At 37.9% G+C, this 20,753-nt stretch overlaps 1 long non-coding RNA gene across 1 annotated transcript in view; it reads right to left on the bottom strand.

Moving 5' to 3' along the window:
* LOC131689795 (uncharacterized) overlaps positions 1-16,854 on the bottom strand; it is a 130,549-nt gene extending 113,695 nt beyond the window's left edge. Inside the window, exons 1-2 of the long non-coding RNA XR_009305473.1 lie at positions 16,575-16,854; positions 6,716-7,219 (exon numbers count right to left, since the gene is read on the bottom strand). This is a non-coding gene — a long non-coding RNA (uncharacterized LOC131689795). The remainder of the gene's footprint in view (positions 1-6,715; positions 7,220-16,574) is intronic.
* Between the last annotated feature and the right edge of the window lie 3,899 nt (positions 16,855-20,753).

A 20,753-nucleotide genomic window follows, 5' to 3' on the forward strand; every position in this document is an offset into this window, starting at 1 on the left:
CCCTTTCTGATTATTTGGAATAAATTTCACTTAAGGGGGTATTCCAGCGAGAAATTAAAAAAAGTTTTTTTTTGTTTTTGCTTATTCTACAACTTTGAAGAAAAGTATACTCCAGAAAGTGTTTACTCGAATTTAGTTTGGTTCGTCAACCAGAGTTCATAAAAAAAAATTCATATGAGGCTGACAAAATCAGATCAAAAAGCTGATAAAATCGGGTCTGCACTGTATTTAAAAAAAATATATTTTGTTTGCTTGCAATTTTAAACTGCTAATACTAATTTATATCTTTCCTAAAAATATGCGTATATGCCTTATAAGGTAAGGAGTATTGCAAACTTTGGTGAATTTGTTATGGAATTTGCGTTTCCACTTCGTCCCATTAGAATCCGGGAAATATGGTGACAGGACGCCGAACGGACACTAGCTCCAAAAACGAAAACAAGATTTGTGTGATTTTTCATTAGTGATTAAAAATAGTTACCTAAATTTTTGTCCACTAAGGAGAAATATGGTGTTATGAATCTATGGTGACTCCAAAATATCCTGTAGTATTATCAAATCATGACCAATTCCATAGTGCATGCGAAGATTTACTTACGCTTTCATCCATATTATTGTCCTACTGCTTGCGGCCACTGATTGCTTGTTTTCATTTGTTATCGTATTGTGAGAGACGAGTTAGTGGTGTTACTTCTTCGTTTTAGTTGTCAATTTTTAATCGAGAGGCAAACCAATCATCCAACAGAGTAGATTCGTATCTTATCTGCATAGATGTATACTGTTGTCTGAGCGTAAAACGTACCCTAAGTATGATAACAAATGGGATTAGGCGGTCAAAACGGATTCTCACAATGTTATCAGACCAAGAGAGACATTCCTAAATATTGCAAATTAGCTACCTAAAGCTATTCGATAATTTTTCTTGCCGCAAAATTACGATCAATTAAGTTAATTATTAGTAGCGATTTTTGTCCCTACTCATATTCCAACACACAATAGAAAATAGATATTCATAGAATGCAGAGTCTATAGAAATTTAAAATTAAAATAATGGTAGGTTTCTGTCCATTTTCAAATTAAAGAACAATTTTTGTTTTTTTTTCAATCAAGTTTTTCCAGTTTTATTTGAAAAATATTCCAGTTTAATTAAAAACTACAAGGGGCAGCCCTATGGGGTTGCACGAACTGTAGACGTAGGACTATACTACTTAATGTAAAATATTTATTTTCTTAGTACTTAGTGTGTGGGAAAAAAACACCCGGACCGGTGAAGAAAAATCAAATTTTAGACAATATAATCATATCTCATGTGTAGAACAAGCTTTCTAGTTGCTCTCAAACAGATCCTAAAAGTTCAAATACCCATGGATAACCCCAAGTTTGTAGATGTGTTTCGATGTCACAGGATTGTAAAATGGTTAATATTATGTCATGAAAATTCAATTCTTCCGTGACAATTTTTTTGCCTGCAAAATGACCTGTGTGTATGCAAAGCTCATGATTTGTTGGGATATTAGCATTGATCGGAAAATGCTTTCCAACGCTGCGCATTGCATACATACAGGACATTTTGCAGGTCACCAGAAGCTGTTCATTTTAACACCGCCAGATGTTCATTTTACCCACTCGCTATAAACATGTCTCATTTTTGGACATGTTTAGAAATCAAGAATCATGTTTGAAAAAATGTGTGTATGACGAAGTATTTTTACCAGATATGTACAAAACATGTCTAACAAGAAACATAAGGTGATTGTAATATCTCATTCACTTATTAGTTAGAAAATAATGACTTTGCTTAACGTGTTCATTTTACCGCCAGTTCCCCTACCTACCAACACTTTGACACCAAACATTGAACCCAAGCGTACAATGCAAAATGAGTCAACGCTGATGATGATGGGTAGAACGAAAGAGACAACTAGTACCACCACTATTAGCGCATTTCACCAAAATTCTACGCGGCCTTTCCCGATTGAAAGGAACGGCCACGCTTAGCCCATCTGTCATAATCGTGATTTTGCATAGCGAAGGGCTGAATGATAACACATAATTTTGTTCCAAAAAACAGCCCTGCGTTATGCAACACTTTGTGCAGGTTGATTATATCAGTTGCAAGTGGGGCCAAATTCACCAAGTTCCGTAAAATTCCTTTTAAATTACAGAATTGATAAAATTGCTTAGATGAGCTAAACTAATTAATCAAATCCTGTTTTAAAAACTGTCCTTGCGTTTAAACCAAAATGGGAAGCTTATTACTACCACTACATTACTTAATTTCAAGCGCAAATAGCAAATACATGCGCTAGTTAAACCAAAAATTTACTGGCAACATTACAGCGGCATTTAGGAAGCAGTTGGAGCGGTCGCCTGTTGGACGACACAGGGCAGCGTCCCTCCACAGCCAGTGTAACGGACTTCCAGCTCAGCTACACTGGTTGTAAAAAACAGATCGCAGTGATCTGCTTCGCCAGCCGTTCAACAGGGAACTGAGCGTGTCTGGCCAAGTCCGTTCTTTAAATAGTCGATGATGACGTCATTCATAGAAGCGTTGCGCGCTAGGTATACCAATCCGTCGTACAGGGCTTGGGAAGCGCTATCTTCTGTGTGTTAATGCGCGATATTTTGACAAGGTTGTATATTATTTAATTTTTTAATGCTATGATATCAAAAATCTTTGGGTTTATCTATTGGAATCTATTCTTAGAAGTATTTCGGGGCGATTTGTGCAAAAAATTTGAAAATTTATCGTGAGATGGCTGAATTATATGCGTTTAAAAATTGGACCACTTTTCGTTACATACCATTTTTGTAGAATTTGCAGAGTGCACCCCCATATCGAAAACAAAGACGTAGTCCTACGTCAAAAAACTATTGACACCTATGAATGAAACTATGGTTGGACATGTGTGCCGATGAATTTTTGAACGGCGAGGGTCGTGTCAAATGTTAAGATCAGGCCTCGTTTTCAGGAGAAATCACTATTTTGGTGGGTAAAGGTTTTTTTTAAAGTAGTCAACAGACAGGATATGTTGTAAAATATACTAGAAGGTACACCAATCAGTTGCATCAAAATTAACTCGAATGACTTCTTAAAGTATCAACAAAAATATATGTTATTTATATTGCTACATGTCACCGCTGCTAATTAATGGTATGCAGCTAATTTATTTTAAAATATAAGAACGCTAAAAAGCAGCATAGCTCCGATATTCCTGAGACCACCTTTAGTGACTGCTAATTATTTCTCTCATCTATCCACAGACTGAAGTGAAATATGATCGGGACCGCGGTGGTCCTTGATGGGAACGGCCGAAGCTACTTTGTCTTATTTTAGGACTTTCATCGCCTTTTCTGTTACCCTTTTTCTTTCTGAAATTGCGTGCTGCCCATCTAGTTGTGGCATTTAACCATCACCGTGGGAATAAAACGCAATCAACTCTGCTCGAACTGGGATCCAACGGACTGGAACGTGGCACGTTGGTGCGGTTTCTGCCGGCTGTGGCAGCCTTCAGCAAAAAAGAAAATTCCACCGTGAGTCATCGCTGGCAACGAAAGTGAGGACAGTCCGAATGAAACGAGGGTGCATAAGTCATTAAAACAAGTTCACGTTTACCGATTACGCAAGTCATTAGGGAGATCATCTGGAGAGCTTTCGAATGAGAAGAACGTGTAAACAGTCGGACAGTGTCGGATAACATCTTCTCACAACCAGCACTAGCCGTTCAGGTTGCGATGGGATTACCATTAGATAGGAAAGCGCCGTTCGTAAAGACCGGAAGCAGTATAATGATTCCACCTTTCCGGTTACGGAATCGAGCAGGTTGAAGAGAAAAAAGTAACAGGCAGTTGGAAATACCGGGTGGAAGATCAGATGATACAGCTAGAAATGCAGAGGCATTCAACAGTGGGTTGAATTTGCGTCATTCCGCATCTGCATTCAATCTTTGATGGATTGATTTATTCGGTGGCCAATTGTTTTCATTTTTCTTTAATTCTTTAATTGTATAAGTGTAAATCTCTGCAGATTTTCTGAAGCAAGGGATTGGGAAGGTAAGACAAATAAAAATGTATATTGTCTAATGTAATGGCAGGGAAAATCCAACACTTCACGAACCAGGAATAATCGATTTTTCGGAATCTCTTCCTTCTATTGCGATGCTAGATAAAAGACATTAAAGATATAATGGGCTCATGGAGCGGGCGAAATATGCAAAGACACGAAGGTCATAAATCCCTGACTTGGAGACAACACTGACGCACGTGGTTCCAATTTCAATTTTATTTGTTCAAATGTATGTACGGGTAGGTCGTGTAGTTTGCGGTTACCCAGAGTGCTGGAATAAATTTGCATACGACACAGCTGTTTTAAGTAATGCTCCTGATTACGAAATCGTTTCTTTGTTTGAAGACTCAAATAGGGGTTGCCCAGAAAACAGTGGAACAGCCAGAAAATTGGGTTTATGTGAGACATAAGGGTGTTTCTTGAAAACTTAAGACAGTTATTTATTTTAGATGTATATGTATTAGACCCCTCCACATTTTGAAAAAGTTTTGAAATATACATGAGTCAGCTCAAATTTTTGTTCTAGGTGTGAATTTAAGAACTTTTGCCAAAAATGGCTTAATTTGGACATGATTTAGAGGTGTCTCCAATCAAAAATCGTGTTTTTGCAATGTTTCCATAGGAAGATCACTTATACTCTGATTTAATAGGTCCTACATTCCCACATATCATCAAAGGTTGCCTGGATTTTTATATAGAAAAGAGCACAAAAACCAAGAAAAAATACTACTAATTTTCCTTGGTTTTGATATATTTTCTATATGAAAATCTAGTTAACAAATTTTCTGTTGCGATTAGAGCTATGTTCACCTGTTAGAACATGTTAAGATATGTCTAAGGAACAACCTCTGATGATATGTGGGCATGTAGGGCCTATTAAATCAGAGTGTAAGTCATCTTCCTATGGAAACATAGCAAAAACACGATTTTTGATTGGAGACACCTCTAAATCATGTCCAAATTAAGCCATTTTTGGCAAAAGTTCTTAAATTTACACCTAGAACAAAAATTTGATCTGACCCATGTATATTTCAAAACTGTTTCAAAATGTGGAGAGGTCTAATATGTATGTATGTATTTATAACATCCTTAAAACTAAACTAAAAATGTTTCCAGTTTCACGAAAGGTTGTGAAATACATCATTTCAGATTTCTAACAAAAAATTGTAAGTTTTCCATTAAAAGTTTGTTTCTAAAACCCACAGAAATCCTGTGTTTGCTGGAAATACGTCAAGCTGTTTACTTACTAAAAAAATTAAAACAAATTCATGGTTCTGAAACCAATATTTTGAAAAACTTTGTCATTGTAGTCAACACTAAAGTAACCGACTTACATTCATGCGACGCACAGTGGGTCAAGTGAGCCGTTTAAAAAAAATAAACGATGTTCAACGCGCCTAATCCAATTACTAGTGGGAAACAAACCACTGGATCTGTACATACACCTATTATTATCTCGTAACGGGACTTCAGGAGAGACGTTTCTTTACAAACAGTTGGCTACCATTATGTAAAGAACCACATCAGACGCCAAAAAGCCGCTTTCATGTATCCAAAATACATAGTAGCGGCCGACGGAAGAGGTTCATTGTTGCTATGCTGCCACTTCATGGCTCCGTCAAACGGTTTCTACAAAGTATGGGCACATTTAGATTTCAGTATGACTGCTATTAGCGTGGCACTGAATACGATGGCACACATCGGTGAGATGGTAAGTTCGAATTCCATCCGGTGTTGCGAAAATAGTTCTTTTCATTTTCTCCTCACGACACACATGCAGGTGATTCAGCAACTACGTGTAACTGTAGAATTGTTACGAGGAATACTTCGCCAAAACGACAGTCATGTTCCAGTTGAGGATCCAGTGCCTGGCTGCCAAGTAGAAGACGACAGAAAGCTAACGCCAACACTCTGTGGCGATGAAGAGAGAGCGAGGTTCGCGGAATGGGAAAAATTGCTGTGGTCTTGCGCGCCTGCCTCCGTCAGATAGGTACGTATGTTTTGTTTACTTTTACGGTGGAAACTGTGAATAGGAGAACGGAATTTGATGAATGAATGAATGGGAAAGGGAGAAACAAGCCGGCATCGGAAAAGGTCATTAGCGAGGTGGTCTCTATGCTTGAAAGTTGATCCAGTTGTTTATAAGCAAGCGGTATACGAAGCCAGATTAGATACCTTGATAATTATGTATATCAAAGCAAAGCGCCGCACTATGTTAAATTGAAATGTCAAAATTAAATTTTATTTTAATTGTATGACAGCAAATATAAGTTGATTTTCTCGAAATATGGTGACTATCCAATCAAATGTGCGCCCGCTCAGTTGACCCCAAATATCCCTGACAAAAACCCACCTCAATTTATTTTAATGCATTCATCACAAGAGGAACAATTTTCCACCGCAAGATTTATAACCGTAAATAAAGGTATAGATATTTCATTTCCAGCTATCAAACATCCACTCCCCACCCAATCCCGTCATCCGATTGCTCGGTACCCAGTTGACACACAATAGAGATTAATCTAGTCCTATGTGAATAGCAAAAGAAAGTTGGGCAAATGCTGGGATCAATTCGATTCCTCCCGTAGAGCTCGCCGTAAAGAGGCTCGTATTCACAGGTAACATGTACAGGCCCGGTTAGGTACTCACCTTTCAATATTTTTTTTTCTATTCTCAAATCTGTTCCGTACGATTTGTTCGTTTCGGCGACTTCCTGTTGTGCTCGTGCAAGCTTGGCAAAATGTTATTTCACCTTTTTTTTCTTCGCCGTTTCTAGCAGCAGCTGCTGTTACACTGCCGCAGTGTACCAAATGGTGATTAAAGCAGATTATTAATTTGATGGTAGATGCCGACCAGCACAAATAGGTATCCGGATCACAATTCCAATTGCTTCATTCACCCTGGCTCCGGCTTCACTGCTAGGTGTTTGCAAAAAATACAATCAACGGATTCGTTTTATATTTTTGCTGTACCTTTCACTGTTACACTTATCCTCATTTATTCCGGTTGGAAATTAATTGTCAGCACTCACTATTTTTTAGATTTTACTTCTCGACCAAAGATTCAGATAATCCTCTGGCTCTTTTTTATGGGTCCACGATCAAAAGAAACCGAATCGCAGCACTTTCCGCAAAATTAGATGTCGGCTGCTTTCTGCAAAAAGAAACAAAGCAAATTTGATTGAATATTAGTGTTGATTACGGGAAATCTAAAAATATTACAGGGTTTCGAAGTAATAGACACACGAATTATTGCTCAAAAATTAACCTGTCGTAGTTTAAACAATTTCAATCTTGTTTATGATGCTTTGGAAATAATATGCAGTGGTGCACACACATTTAATCATGAACATTGGAACGGAACCTGGGAGTAGTTATCCATCCTTAATGTACACTTCTCGAGAGTTCTATACTTTGAAATGGCAAAAACGGCACCTGCCACACTCCTACATTCATCAGGGAAGGAAAGGAATGTTAGTGTAAGATCCATTGTTCTGGAAACCGTGTGCATGTCAACGTTTACTGTGGGATGGAGTTTTTGCTTGAGGAAATGAATAAAGAGTTCAAGAATTCCGGATCTTTGCAACTCTCAGAAATGTTATCATACGATCACTGGTCTGGGCAGTCGGCTGCCGAGAATTTATGAGATATATCGTTTATTGAATTATTGCGGAAAATCTCAGCTTGAAAAAAATGTTATTTCAATTCTGGACAAGCGACGGTTGGACACTTATGTTTAATTGTATCAACAGGCATTTTATCATTTCTTATTCTTTATTTCGCCTAAACACGACATTTTATGAACAATGTAATGTAACAAAAAGCGATTACCTTAACTGTAACAAGACACTTAGCGAAATATATATGCTAATAGGTATAACTCCAGTTTCCTAATATAGGGGAACATAGAGAGACTTGACCAAAAAAAAGTTTTCAATCCTACAAAACTCATTGAGATATGATTTGCAAAGGTATTGTGCGTGTTCGCGATTTTTTGAATTTTGAACAACAGAGCAAAAAATAATGACATAAAATATACTGTAATCCTTTTTTATGAAGTAGAGATCCTTAGGTATCAGTAAAAAATATAAAAGGGTTGCATTTCATAAATTTCGATTTTTTTAATGGATTAATTGTACTGCTGCTTTGGCGTGTTCACATGTCACGAAATCAGCCATATTACTGCTAACTTTTTTTAGTAGTACTAAAAGATATAGACTGATGTTTGAGGTGAGATTTTTTGTGACGTGATTAACACTAACAGTAGGTACCACAGCATAGTAAATATCTGAAATTTTGTATCTTACTTCAGTTTATTGCCACTTGGTCAAGTCTCCCCATAAAATCTTCGTCAAGTCTCCCCAACATTAGTTATTGCGTTCAGTGTTGTGCAAATTTTAATACCAAGACAAGACGAGACAAAAGGCTTCTCACTTGTGGTTTTCTTGTTTTTTTGTGCCCTGCTGAATAATTGATGACAGTTGACTGTACACGCTCATACAACACTACTCAAAATTTGAGTTCAGAGCACTCAATTTCAAAAATAGAAGCAATGTGTCAAAAAATGAGTTTTTATTTGAGTAGATTGAACTCAACTGGTGAGTAACCATTCAATTTTCAATATTTCGAGTGAAAAAAATAGTTAACTTCAAAAGAAAATGAACGAACTTTGTCGTTGACTAAAAGTTTTATGAAAGATCAAGCCGCAAATCCTGTAGTTGTAGAGCCGACTTGGATCATTCACAAAAAGGTAAGTTTCTTTGAGGTTTGTTGATATTCAAATCAAACATCCATTCGTATTTTTGTAGTTTCTGCCATTACTATGAGGCGCCGATAGACATGGAATACGTGCGGAGAAACCTTTAAGGATTATATTTCCAGGCATTGCTAGCGCCTGGAGGTTCAGGTAAATGATATGTGAAGTGCCGGTGAGATTCTTTGTTGTTATATAAAAAATACGGAATTATTATTTTCCGTATTTGCTTTTTGAGTAAAATCTACTCAAATTTGACATTAGCATCCCAAACTCAAAACTGAGTAAACGAGGCAAACTCATTTTTTGACTACGTGCACTTTTTATGAAATTGAGTGGCTGGCCACTCAAATTTGAGTTTTTATGAATGAGCGTGTATGTAGCTAGCGATGTTGGCAGTGCCGCCAATTTCTTTTTCATATTTAGATATGTTGCTATAATACACAATGTCCGGTTCATTAACAAACATTTCGCCATATCAAACACTACATATTTCTAGCAAATCTGGCCAGCATATCATATCAGACCGCACGAACAAAACTAACATTCATAAATCTATTCGACTCACAGAACAGTCTGCAAACTACGCACTTTTTATTTAAGGAATTCAAAAGCAGAAGTTTGTAAGTCTTTTAGTTTTTCCTCAAAAAAAAATTTCAAATGGTGTTGGATTTTTCGCCGATTCCATGTCGTTTTCGATTGAGAACTTAGACACTAACCCAGGATAGTTGCTTCAAACAAACGTTTATAATGGAACTGAGTTGGGTTCTTGCAAAACAGCGGTGGTGTGAGCGAAACCGAAATATATTTCAGGTTAGAACCCAACTCGGTTTTCAGTTCAGTGATGCATAATCTATATTTCGAAACTGGTTTCAAACAAACAGTTTGACAGCAGTTAGATCCGAAACTGAGTTATTTTCTGCCTCAAGCAAGAACGATAATAAAAACGCAGAACACTGGATAATGACTCGTCATCTATATATTTTGTATTCTTTTTATACATAGGTCAGTGACATTCTAATCATACACGAGAACAGTAAATTTGAATACGCTAACAGACTAACGTCACAAATTCACATATAAATACAAATGTTCTTCAAAAAGAAATCGAAAAGATATTGATTCATATGAATTCTATTGACAGGTATTCGATCGGAAGGAAACTAATATATGAATGGTAACCAAATGATTAATATGTCGAGTCTTTATTGAAATATTCAGAGTTATTTAATATATTAATTATTTACGATACAGAATTGGCGAATTCAAATTATATTATTAGACAACTTGCATTGATCATGATGCCAACACTGTGAAATGGGCCCTGTGGTAACGAAAACAGTATCCCATTAGTCAAATTCGAAGACGTCATTTGGGCTCCACGCTGGCTAGAGAAATCGCTTACTAGTTGTCTTGTCTTGTCCTAGGTCGACTGACAAATGTCAAAAACTCTCCGAAGGAGATGTTGTCAGTGTAAATCAGGCCCCTGCTAGGCAGCCATTTTGTCCTAGCCAACATCTGCCTTTGTTAAAATCAAAACAACCCAATGCTATTGCACGGGCGACATGGGCCTAGAGCCGGCTAGGCCCACATATGTTGACTACTGTCAAAGTCTGTATATCTCAATAGCTGATGACAGTAGTGACACCCCCTGGTGTAAATGCATCTGTTCACATCTGTAAATATTGTCAGATTGATTGTCAAAGTAAATTTGACACGAGATTTTGACGTTCAGATGCTTTTCAGTTGGGCAATGGTCCAACTAGCGGAGGTCCAACTAAAAAGCGGTTCAGTTAAAAAATGTCCAACCAGCGAATCATGACTATAGTTGAACAATGGCCAGTGTAACGTACACAATGTAAACCATACACACTGCACTAATTTCACCCAAAATTTCAATAGAAAATAGCCACTGGAAAAAAAAGCTGCAGTAATTTTGAACTGATACATTTTGATTCCGTGCGCACTTTAGGCAATAAAACGACAGTTATGTATTGCTTTATTTTTCTGAGAAAAAAAATAAAATAACACCGTTCCACAAAAAAAATCTACCTGAATATTTATTTAACACGGCTTGATGCATGAACTCAACGAATATCTATTAATGTGTGTCCATCGGATTCTTCGCACGCAATTTATCAGTGCGCGCGGAGATTCTTTTCCGATGCCGAGGACCATTTTCAGCGTCACTCGAGTATGCTTAAGGGTCATTCAATCGACTTTCTTCTTCGTCGCTTTAGTCTAGTCCATACTTTCATCATTACTGCTGTCTTGGAAGTTATTGATTTCTTTGGTTTGCTTCTTTAGTTTGCGAATTATGGTCGTGAAACTATCTTCCTCGTTTCCTGTATTTTTTTGACGGTGCTATTTGTTGTTTTAGAGGTACTGACTGTAGTCGTAAATAATTTTCGTCGATGGTTCAACATGTGTTGGTAATTGGAAAACAATTTATGAATTAATTGGATATGATAAAATCTATTTTAGTTGTAGTAGGTGTTTTTTGCTCGGTAATCCAGCGCAAGGTTGCCTAAGGTATGCAGATTGTTTGCAGTACTGATAAATGACTGATTGTCATAAGTACACCGCGTGGTATAAGCCCGGATAGAGCCAGGACACAGGGTCACGAAGGAATAGGGTGCTTCAACCGCATTCTAAACACACAAACACCATTGTCAACGTCTGGCAAGAAGGACGAACTTTTCTGCATTGCGACATAAACTGGCGAATAGTGCAATCGAGTGCATGCAAAGATATAGTCATACCTTCGTTATCTTCATGATACACGGGGATCTTTATCCTAACATTGTCTTAGTCAACAGAGTGGCGCATGTTGTGAACGGAAAAAATTGTTTGGTTAGCCGATACTTTTGAATCCTATCAGTACAACATCACGTACATGGTGAAACTGAATAGAAAGAATATCAAATTGCCTGAGACACATTTTATCTTTTAGTATCACATGTTTTCTGCAATGAAGAATCACGTGAACTGATCTACTGCCGTGTAGCCACTCGCGCAATGGATTGCATCGCCAGCAGTTCGAATGGCAGTTTGACGGTGTCCGATCATTTGAGTGAAAGCCACGCTGTTTGGCCGAACGCTATTAGGCCGATTGGCACCTAGCCGAATGACTGTTAGCCGAATGGGTTATCGAATGCCATTTTGCCGAATGTCATTGGGCCGATTGATTTCATTTCTAGAATTATTTGGCTAAAAGTATACAAAAAAACCCATTCTATTTGACTGGATAAACGTAATAGAGAAATACATAGGTACAATCTAATTAGTAACCAATATTATTTATCTTGAATAAAATACTGTTTATTTAATCTTGTATTTACAGTATTTGTTGTTATTCATCTAAACATTCTGTGGATTTTTCCCTTCTTTTTAACATGAGCTGTTCTTTCTATACATTGATTTTATATCTGCCTATAGGGAAATTAAGCAATATTTTCCATATCCTAGAGCTCGAAAAGGTTCAGGTTCAGAAAAAGAGAGAAAGTGAGAGCGAGAGAGAGAAAGAAACAGAAAGAGAGAGAGAGAAGTATTGATAGACGATGTTTTCATTTCGGGCTTATAAGCACTTTTCTTTAAAACATTAAATAAATGTTTATCTATTGTAATACATATAATTTTTTTAAGATCTTCTAAATTTTCATGGGTGAACATCTTTTTTGCGAATGAGATGAGGAACTTCTTCAATTTTACCTCTTTAGACAATAAAAATTGACAAAGGTGTTAAATTTATTCGTTTTGCTGGATTACTCGACTCAAAAAAGTGAACCAAAGAATTTTAAGGAAGTTTTTACTATTCATTATTATGTTGTTTCGTAATGTTACAATATAAAATTCATTTTTAACTTTTGACATAATTGTCCGTACCGTTATTTGAGATATTTAGTAAGGTCCAACGAAATAACAGGCTGAAGCCATTCATATTTCGATCTGTTATTCCATCGGACATTTGCAAAAAAAATCTTAGTTTACAAATAATTTGAATATTAGATTTTGTACCTGAGACCGCGTTTATAAAATTATAAGTGCAAAACGTTAATTTAATCACCGTTTCCATGTTGGCGAGATCGCAGGCATAAGTGTGCGTAAATGATCGTGAAGGGATCGAGCGTTTGTCTGTTGACGTGTTTGATCGCGTGAGACCGATTCATGTTCTCGTGGGAATGTTATAATCACACTTGAGACGAAGTTTACAACTTCGTAAGTCCTAACATATTGACTTGATCATCGGCGTAGATGTGCACAGATGATTGTGATTACATGATCCTAATAGCTAACACTGTGTCGTTGGGCACCAGTAAACAGGAAGCTATGCTCCATCCAGAATCGCTGGACAGACCTCAGCACCTACTGCCTGGTCCGCTGGGTAGGTTAGGTCTACTACCGGAGACTAGATCGAGTAGATCGGGACGATGCCGGGAGCTAAATGAATCACGGAAACGAACATCAATATCGAGACAAATCTACCGCCGGGGAATCCACAGTAGGGTAGATTCGCCGCCGTGGACATTCCGACTATATCGTGACAAAAATGGGAGCTAATTGGCTCACGAAACAAAAACCGGTACTGAGAAATTCCGCTGCCGGGGAACTCTCAGGTGGAGTAGGGTAGTTCACTGCCGGATAATATTCGATTCGATCTCGATAAAGATGAGAGCTAAATGGCTCAAGAAAGCGTGTATCGACGTCGGGAGAAATTCCTCCGACGAAAAGTAGGGTTAGTTCACCGTAGGGGACTATCCGAGTAGATCGTGATAAGGCCGGGAGCTGAATGACTCACGGAAACAGGAGCTAAATGGCTCATGGAATCGGTATCTAAACGGCTCACGGAGACGAGAGTTAAATGATGATGTAATAGGTGGAGACAAGAAGCAAGAGGAGAGTCGATAGTTAAATCAAAGCCTAAAGCTCGAGCCATTGCATGAATCTAGTGAGGCTCTGAGATAGAGTAGAAGAAAGAGATGCGACGAAAGCATAACGAGCCCCCCACGAAGTAACACCTTAATCACAGAGAACAGACATCCATGATCAAACAAAAATGTTTAAAAAACTTGTGTAAACATTTGAATTAATATACGATAAGCACTAGCGCCGCCACACCAACCTATCCCAACTATCCGTCATATCCATTCCGGAACCGGTTCGAAATCCTGAATGGATTCAGTATGGAATCTTGCTCAAAGAAAACAACCGATTCCGACTCTATCGGTTGATGCATTTGAGCTGGAATTCATGCTGGAAGTACGAACCGGTTCCGAACTAGTTTGACTGGGTAGAGGAATAACCGCTGTCAATTCTGTCGAACTCAGCCACAAAAAAACATGACGACAGTAACGCACCTGGTTTGGATATCCCAACTACCTTCGAAACCGTTAGAGATTTTACACAAGTTGAAGTCTGAAGATGGACGTCTGTTCTCTGTGCCTTAATGTAGTTTCGTGGGTAAGATGGGGGATAAAAGAGTAATGAGTGTATTTAGTGGTTAAACATGAACGTGAGTCGTGAATCACACACAGTTCCAATACACTACAGGGCAGGCTTTTGAAACTTTTAAACCTTACTATAAAAAAAACATGATCCCATGCGTGCTCAGAATTGTATTATCGCGAAGGGCACAAGTGTTTTTATGTAAACGGGTTTCGCATGGACGATTCGCACATACTAACGTGTTCATAACTTTTATTTATTTATATAACCGTGTAGCCGTCTGCATATTCACGTGAGCTTTTGAACGTTCGCGCGAGTTTGATGTTTAATTTTGAGTGTACGGTTCAAATAAAGGAAGAAAGTGAGCTCACCCACCTCCCTGGGGCCTATAACTATGGCGTCCTGGGTCTAGTTTGTGCGGTTTCTGTATTTTAGAGTAGGAGCTCCCGGAAGATTATGCTTTAAGAAACGCGAAAACCGGCGTTTGTATGTTGGCATAGCGTTTATAAATTCGTAAGGGCTACCACTATTACGCCACTGTAGAACACAAAACAAATTAGGCATGTTTCAGGAATATTTCTTGTCGCAATGAAGTGGTGCATTGAGATCTCTGTAACTTAAGATTTATAATACTAGCACAAAAACATTTTTTCAAATAATTTTGCCACAAGATGGTGGCTGTGCAGCATTTTCCCGTGGGCGCTTTTTTGTTCTGGAAGGGTCAACGGTCAAAAAGTCGATTTCTTATAACAATAGCAAGTGACGTACGTAGGATTTTGTCGATTATCTTGATGTTTCTCGAAATGGTACCCTTTTTAGTAAGAAAAACGCAAAAAATGTCATAATAATCACACAGAACTGTTTATTCAAAAAATAGAGCAATACAAATCCTACGTGCGTCGCTGGAGAAATAAATTTGTATTATACTTTGAAAATTTCAAACCGATAAGAAATCATATGTTCAAATTAAGTTTTCGGCAAGTTCAAATTAGTTTTCAGTACGCTGGCAGAATTTCAAATTCAAACATTTAGCTGTTATTGTCGTTTTCCATTTTTGGTATATCATTTCAAAGCCATTTAAAATTTTAAACCAATCCGTTTTTTTATAATTCTACAGTAGTGTACTACCCATGGTCACATAGGTGTCCCGTTTTCTATGGGATTTCCTATCTTTATGGGTCTAATATGCGATCGTGTGAAGTGTAGTCTTTTGTCTTAATTGACTTACGAGTGTTACCATAACGCTATATAATTGTTTTTTAAAATGCAACTATTTTCACTTGTTTTTTCAGATCTTCGATAGAAAACATCAAAAGAAAAAAAAATATAGCATAGATCAAAAGAAAGCTCATAGTTGCACTTGTTTTTATAAATGTTGAATTACATTCGTCAATAAAAAATGACTAATGAACTACTGCTAGTGAACAGTTGATTGCACTTAATATCCTAAGGATTGAAACTAGACTCCTAAACCGTCGAAGGCGGAATGTTTCTGTGTTACAATTAAAAAACGATCAAATTTTCTGCCGCTTTATACCAAAGTACGACATCAGTTGCAAATGTTTTGTCCAACACTGTACACCTTCAAAAATTACTGATTTACGGTACACTATTGCCTACGAAGAGTAACCAACACAACTCTTTTCACCATATTCTGCAATGCATCAGCGACACATAGTCCACCTCCGAAGGTCACATCCTGTAAATTTTTGCACCCCTGGATTGCATGACTCATGCCTTGTTTGTCTGTATCCTTTATTTGCACGAGTACTCGTGAACAGCACGCGTTCGGCTCCCGTATACGGTCGCGAGAAGAGGGGGGACCAGCAAAACAGAAACGAACGGGAACACACAAAATTGCAAATACGATATCGATTTTTTTGTGCTCCACCATCAGCGGTCGGTTGGTCGGTCGGTGGAATATATCCTGAGCACACAAACAGCAACACAGAAAAAAGAAACACAACACTAAAAACACGCTTCCCCATTCGCCAACATCCACCCTCGACTCACACATACACCAGCGAAGAATCTACACGTATATATTCCGTCTTTTCTACGTGTGGTTCACGTTTCACTTCCTTGCACTTCCTAGTTCATCCCACTTCCGCCCCCCCCCTCATCAACCATTCCATTGACCGTAATAACCAACAACACGCGCCACCTTTATACATATAGTAAGCATCCTGCGCTTCAGTTTCCTATTTCGCGTATTTTTGTTTGAACACCTCCGCACCGCACCCTTCGATTCTATCCGCAACAAAATAAGCAATGTTGAATCCTGAAACATGTTTAGAAACGAAACACTTACACAAAACTTCAGTAATTCAGTACACCGGTTTGCTGTAAAATTCCGCATCAACACAAGCACATAATCGAATTCCACGCTTGATTAAATTCCACTCTACGGTCACGATTATTATTCTCCACCAAAAACTCCCCAAAAGAATAAGATTAGCAGCGCGCGCGAATCCTTTTTCACTCTACACTGTAACACCATCAACGGTTATATGCATTACCCAAAGAAAGTAAACAACCAACCGTACACACAAAACTTGCAACCGCTCAGAAGTCCCGTTCGAAACTGATCTGATGATGGACAAACACAAAGCCGAGAGCTTCAACGGATGGATTTCCACAAAGCGAAGCGGAACGAGAGTTGAAGCTCCGAAGGAACGCAGGAGCATAGAAACCGAACACACGAGCTTACCTGGTCGGCTTCTAGCTTAAAAATTCTCTGGTAAAATGAGTGTTTTGCTTTGGGTTTGGAGATAAATGACGATATGCATTTACTCATATCTCGACAAACATATGATTACGGCCTAAAAGCCAACTGTCAAAATCCACTTGGAATTGAAATTCCGGACAAACCGTTACTAGCCGAACATAGTTCACAGCAGTTTTTGAAAGAGAAAACTTTTCTCTTTTGTTTACTACCAACATCTGGGATTGGCGTGTAACGGTTTGTCCGGAATTTCCATTCAAAGATTATTTTGACAGTTGGCTTTTAGGCCGTAATCATATGTTTGTCGAGTAATATTAAATTTTCCCCTATCTATCAGTATCCAGAATCCACAACTGTCGTACTAATAATACTTGGAAAAACTTCTAGCAATACTTTGGGATTACATTTTCTAAACCCTGCAAAAAAACTACAATAATAATTATTATTTCCGTAAAGCGACAATGCACTAAAGACATTGCTTTTGTCAATCCCCTTGCCGAAGCAGCTGATTCGTCATCGGAGCTTTTATGATTTTGCGCAATCGCGTGAGTGCCAGTCCCACGGTGTGGAAAAAGAAAGGTAGACATATTTGTCATTTTGAATGCGCGTTGGATATTTTTAACGAAATTAATCAGACGAAAGTTATGAATATTCCGAATATTTATTATTCTTGTTGCAATTGAAATTCGAAAATAGTGAATTTGTGCCTTTCGTTGTTCTTCTATTATTGGAGTGAGCAACTAATGCGCATCTTGTTAACATTGTGAAGCATCACAGAGTCGTACGTTGAAAATTGAGTTATTTGACATTAAAGACACAAATACAGTGTGTATATGTATAAATTTCTACGAAATAAAAGTGTGCTTGAGATTTTCCACCTGTTTTAAGCTTTTTTGTCCAAAATTTCACCCGATTTAACCTCAATTACGTACTAACACGACTGCACGTGGATTAGTCTATTGGAGAAAAAACGAAGGATGCCAGTAAACTAGCATTTTTGAAAAACCGGAAACGAAAACGAAAATTTAAATAAAAAATAGTTTCGTGCTGACTCGTATAGTCCAAAACAGCTGCTTCGAGATTTTGTTTTTTTTGCGTTTAGCGACGTCCGAACAGTCGTGAATTTTTATTTTCAATTTTTCATTTCACGCTTTCCTGCATCCTTATTACCTTTCATGGTGTAACTGCACTTAAATATAAATCTATGTACATTTTAATTTCGCTAGCATTGGTTTTATAACAACAAATAATAGCGTACTGCTAAATTCACTACACGGTGCTACAAAATAATAAAAATTGAATGCACTTTTCAAGTGACCTGTTAAAAGTTGTAGATTAGTATACCCTCAAAATCTTGATTTATACAAAAAAAAATTTCAGGACTTTCGGCACTAAACAATTTTCTACGTGGTCATTTTTCAACCGGTTTTCAATTTGTTGGATGTCCTGGAAAGAAGGAGAATTGGTATGTTATGCTTTTTTGTTAAAAATATTACGCGGTTTAAGGACAACAATATGAAATTTACTATTATTTTTCGATTTATATATGAAAAATATGAAAATTGCCTAACATTTTCATTAGAAAGCGTTTTTGTTTTAGTAAATTTTTAAAGAGAGCATTTAATTCGCCATCCAACATCCTATTTGTGATCAAAATCGGTTGAAAAACGGCAGAGATTTTAATCTTTTCCAACCTATCCCAACCATCCGTCAAATCCATTCCGGAACTGGTTCGAAATCCTGAATGGATTCAGTATGGAATCTTGCTGAAAGAAAACAACCAATTCCGACTCTATCGGTTGATGCATTTGAGCTGGAATTCATGCACGAATTCCGACCCGGTTCCGGACTAGTTTGAATGGGTAGAGGAATAACCGCTGTCAATTCTGTCGAAGTCAGCCTCAAAAAACATGACAACAATAGCGCACCTGGTTTGAATACCCCAACTACCTTCGAAACCGTTAGAGATTTTACACTAGTTGAATGCTGAAGATGGACGTCTGTTCTCTGTGATAACAGTCTATTATCTTTCTCCTAACTCAACCAGCCTAGAGACCGTGTGGCATCCGGCGTGTTGAAGTATCTCAGCTATGAATTGATCCACTCGTCGCACACAGAGTGTCGTGGGTACTGTCCTTGCTGTGTTAAGCGAATATCTACACAGTGGACGTTTGTTTTTCCGATTTAAATGATGATCACGTCACTAATGCCCATTTCGGGGTTCGTTCCCAGTCAAAAAGGGCAAGTTGCTGGCTAACGGGGGGCTATTTGCCAACTCGAATGCGCTAATTGCCCTTCAATTTGCCAGCAAATTGCTGGCAATTAGGAGGCTATTTCAAATGCAACATTTAGGCGATTTGCCGCCGTCATTTTTTAGCCGCTCTACCCACCCTTAAATCGCCCCCAAATCGCCCAGGGAACGCGCCATTTAATCGCCCAGGGAACGCGCCATTTAATCGCCCTTAATTGCCTGATACGAAAATTACAAATATTACTTATTTTCGGATTCATTAGCTACTCACATAAACTTATCACTACATTAGGTAATCACCACCAAACTATAGGAAGAATCAATGGTGAAACTGACATTGCACACAAAAACTTACCACAATCTGACTTTTATTAAGATTTTGGGTCAGATATCTTGTTCCACTATATTTACACACTATTCCACAATTTCCCACATTTGTTGGCTAAATGAAGTGCACTAGATAAACAAAACACAAGCGAGAACACGCCAATCGTTTAAAAAACTATTTTAAGCTTAAGCTAAACATGAACTGCCATGTTTGAAAAACGCAAAAACAACCAGGTCCTTTTCAGCCGCCAGAAAATTTGTCTAAGTGTTGAAATTGCCTTTAAATCGCATTCGCAAATTGCATTTGTTCCTAGGGGCAAGTAGCACATGCGAGTTGAGTTAAACGTCAAACTGTTTAAATCGCCTGACCATGTTCGTCCGCATTTTTTTGACAGGGAGGCAATTATAAGCCAACGTGTTTTTTGTTTTCTAGTAGCTGTAAAATAAGTGCCGGTTATGAGATGTGCAATGCTATGATCGGCCATGGTTCGAGTAGCCCAAATTAATCTTCAACATAGACGTACAGCAACTATGAATCTATCCCGCCTATTGCAGGAAGCAAAAGCTTTCATAGGTACATGAACCGTATTTCCATGAAGGAAACTTCTATGTCGGAAAGCTACTATAACCCGTAAGCTTATAAAAAATTGGCATGACAAATGCACGCTGAATGCATCGTGCTGGTAAACTTGTAAATAAATTGAAAACCCATTTTTATCAGTTTTTTGACCCGATTTTATCGACCAACCAGCATAATGAGACTATGTCTAGGGATTAAAGAAGAATATTTGTAGAGCTTCGGTTTATTAAAAAGAAATAAACAAATATGTTTTCCCATTGTCCCCATTTTATCAACCTAACATAAACAAAGGGGGCTGATAAAAACGGGTCTTCGCTGTAGTGCTATCGCCGCATATATTTTTTTCTGACCTCACACTCGTGATATTTGATCTGCCCCAGTCAATGTGACTGTTGATAACGTAAACAGAAAATACGTCTATTATTCGGCATATTTGCCGCATAATGAATCATACCCTTCTGATAATTTCAAAAGGGTCATACTGTGGCAGAAATGGGTTTCCACTCAAAATCGGCAATGATGCATAATTTGAGGTAGCTCAGATATCAATTTGAGAGGCACCGAATTGATGGACTGTTTAAGCAGCACAAATTTGCACATACTTAAT

This window comes from Topomyia yanbarensis, chromosome 3 (assembly GCF_030247195.1).
Source record: "Topomyia yanbarensis strain Yona2022 chromosome 3, ASM3024719v1, whole genome shotgun sequence".
NCBI classification, from domain to species: domain Eukaryota; kingdom Metazoa; phylum Arthropoda; class Insecta; order Diptera; family Culicidae; genus Topomyia; species Topomyia yanbarensis.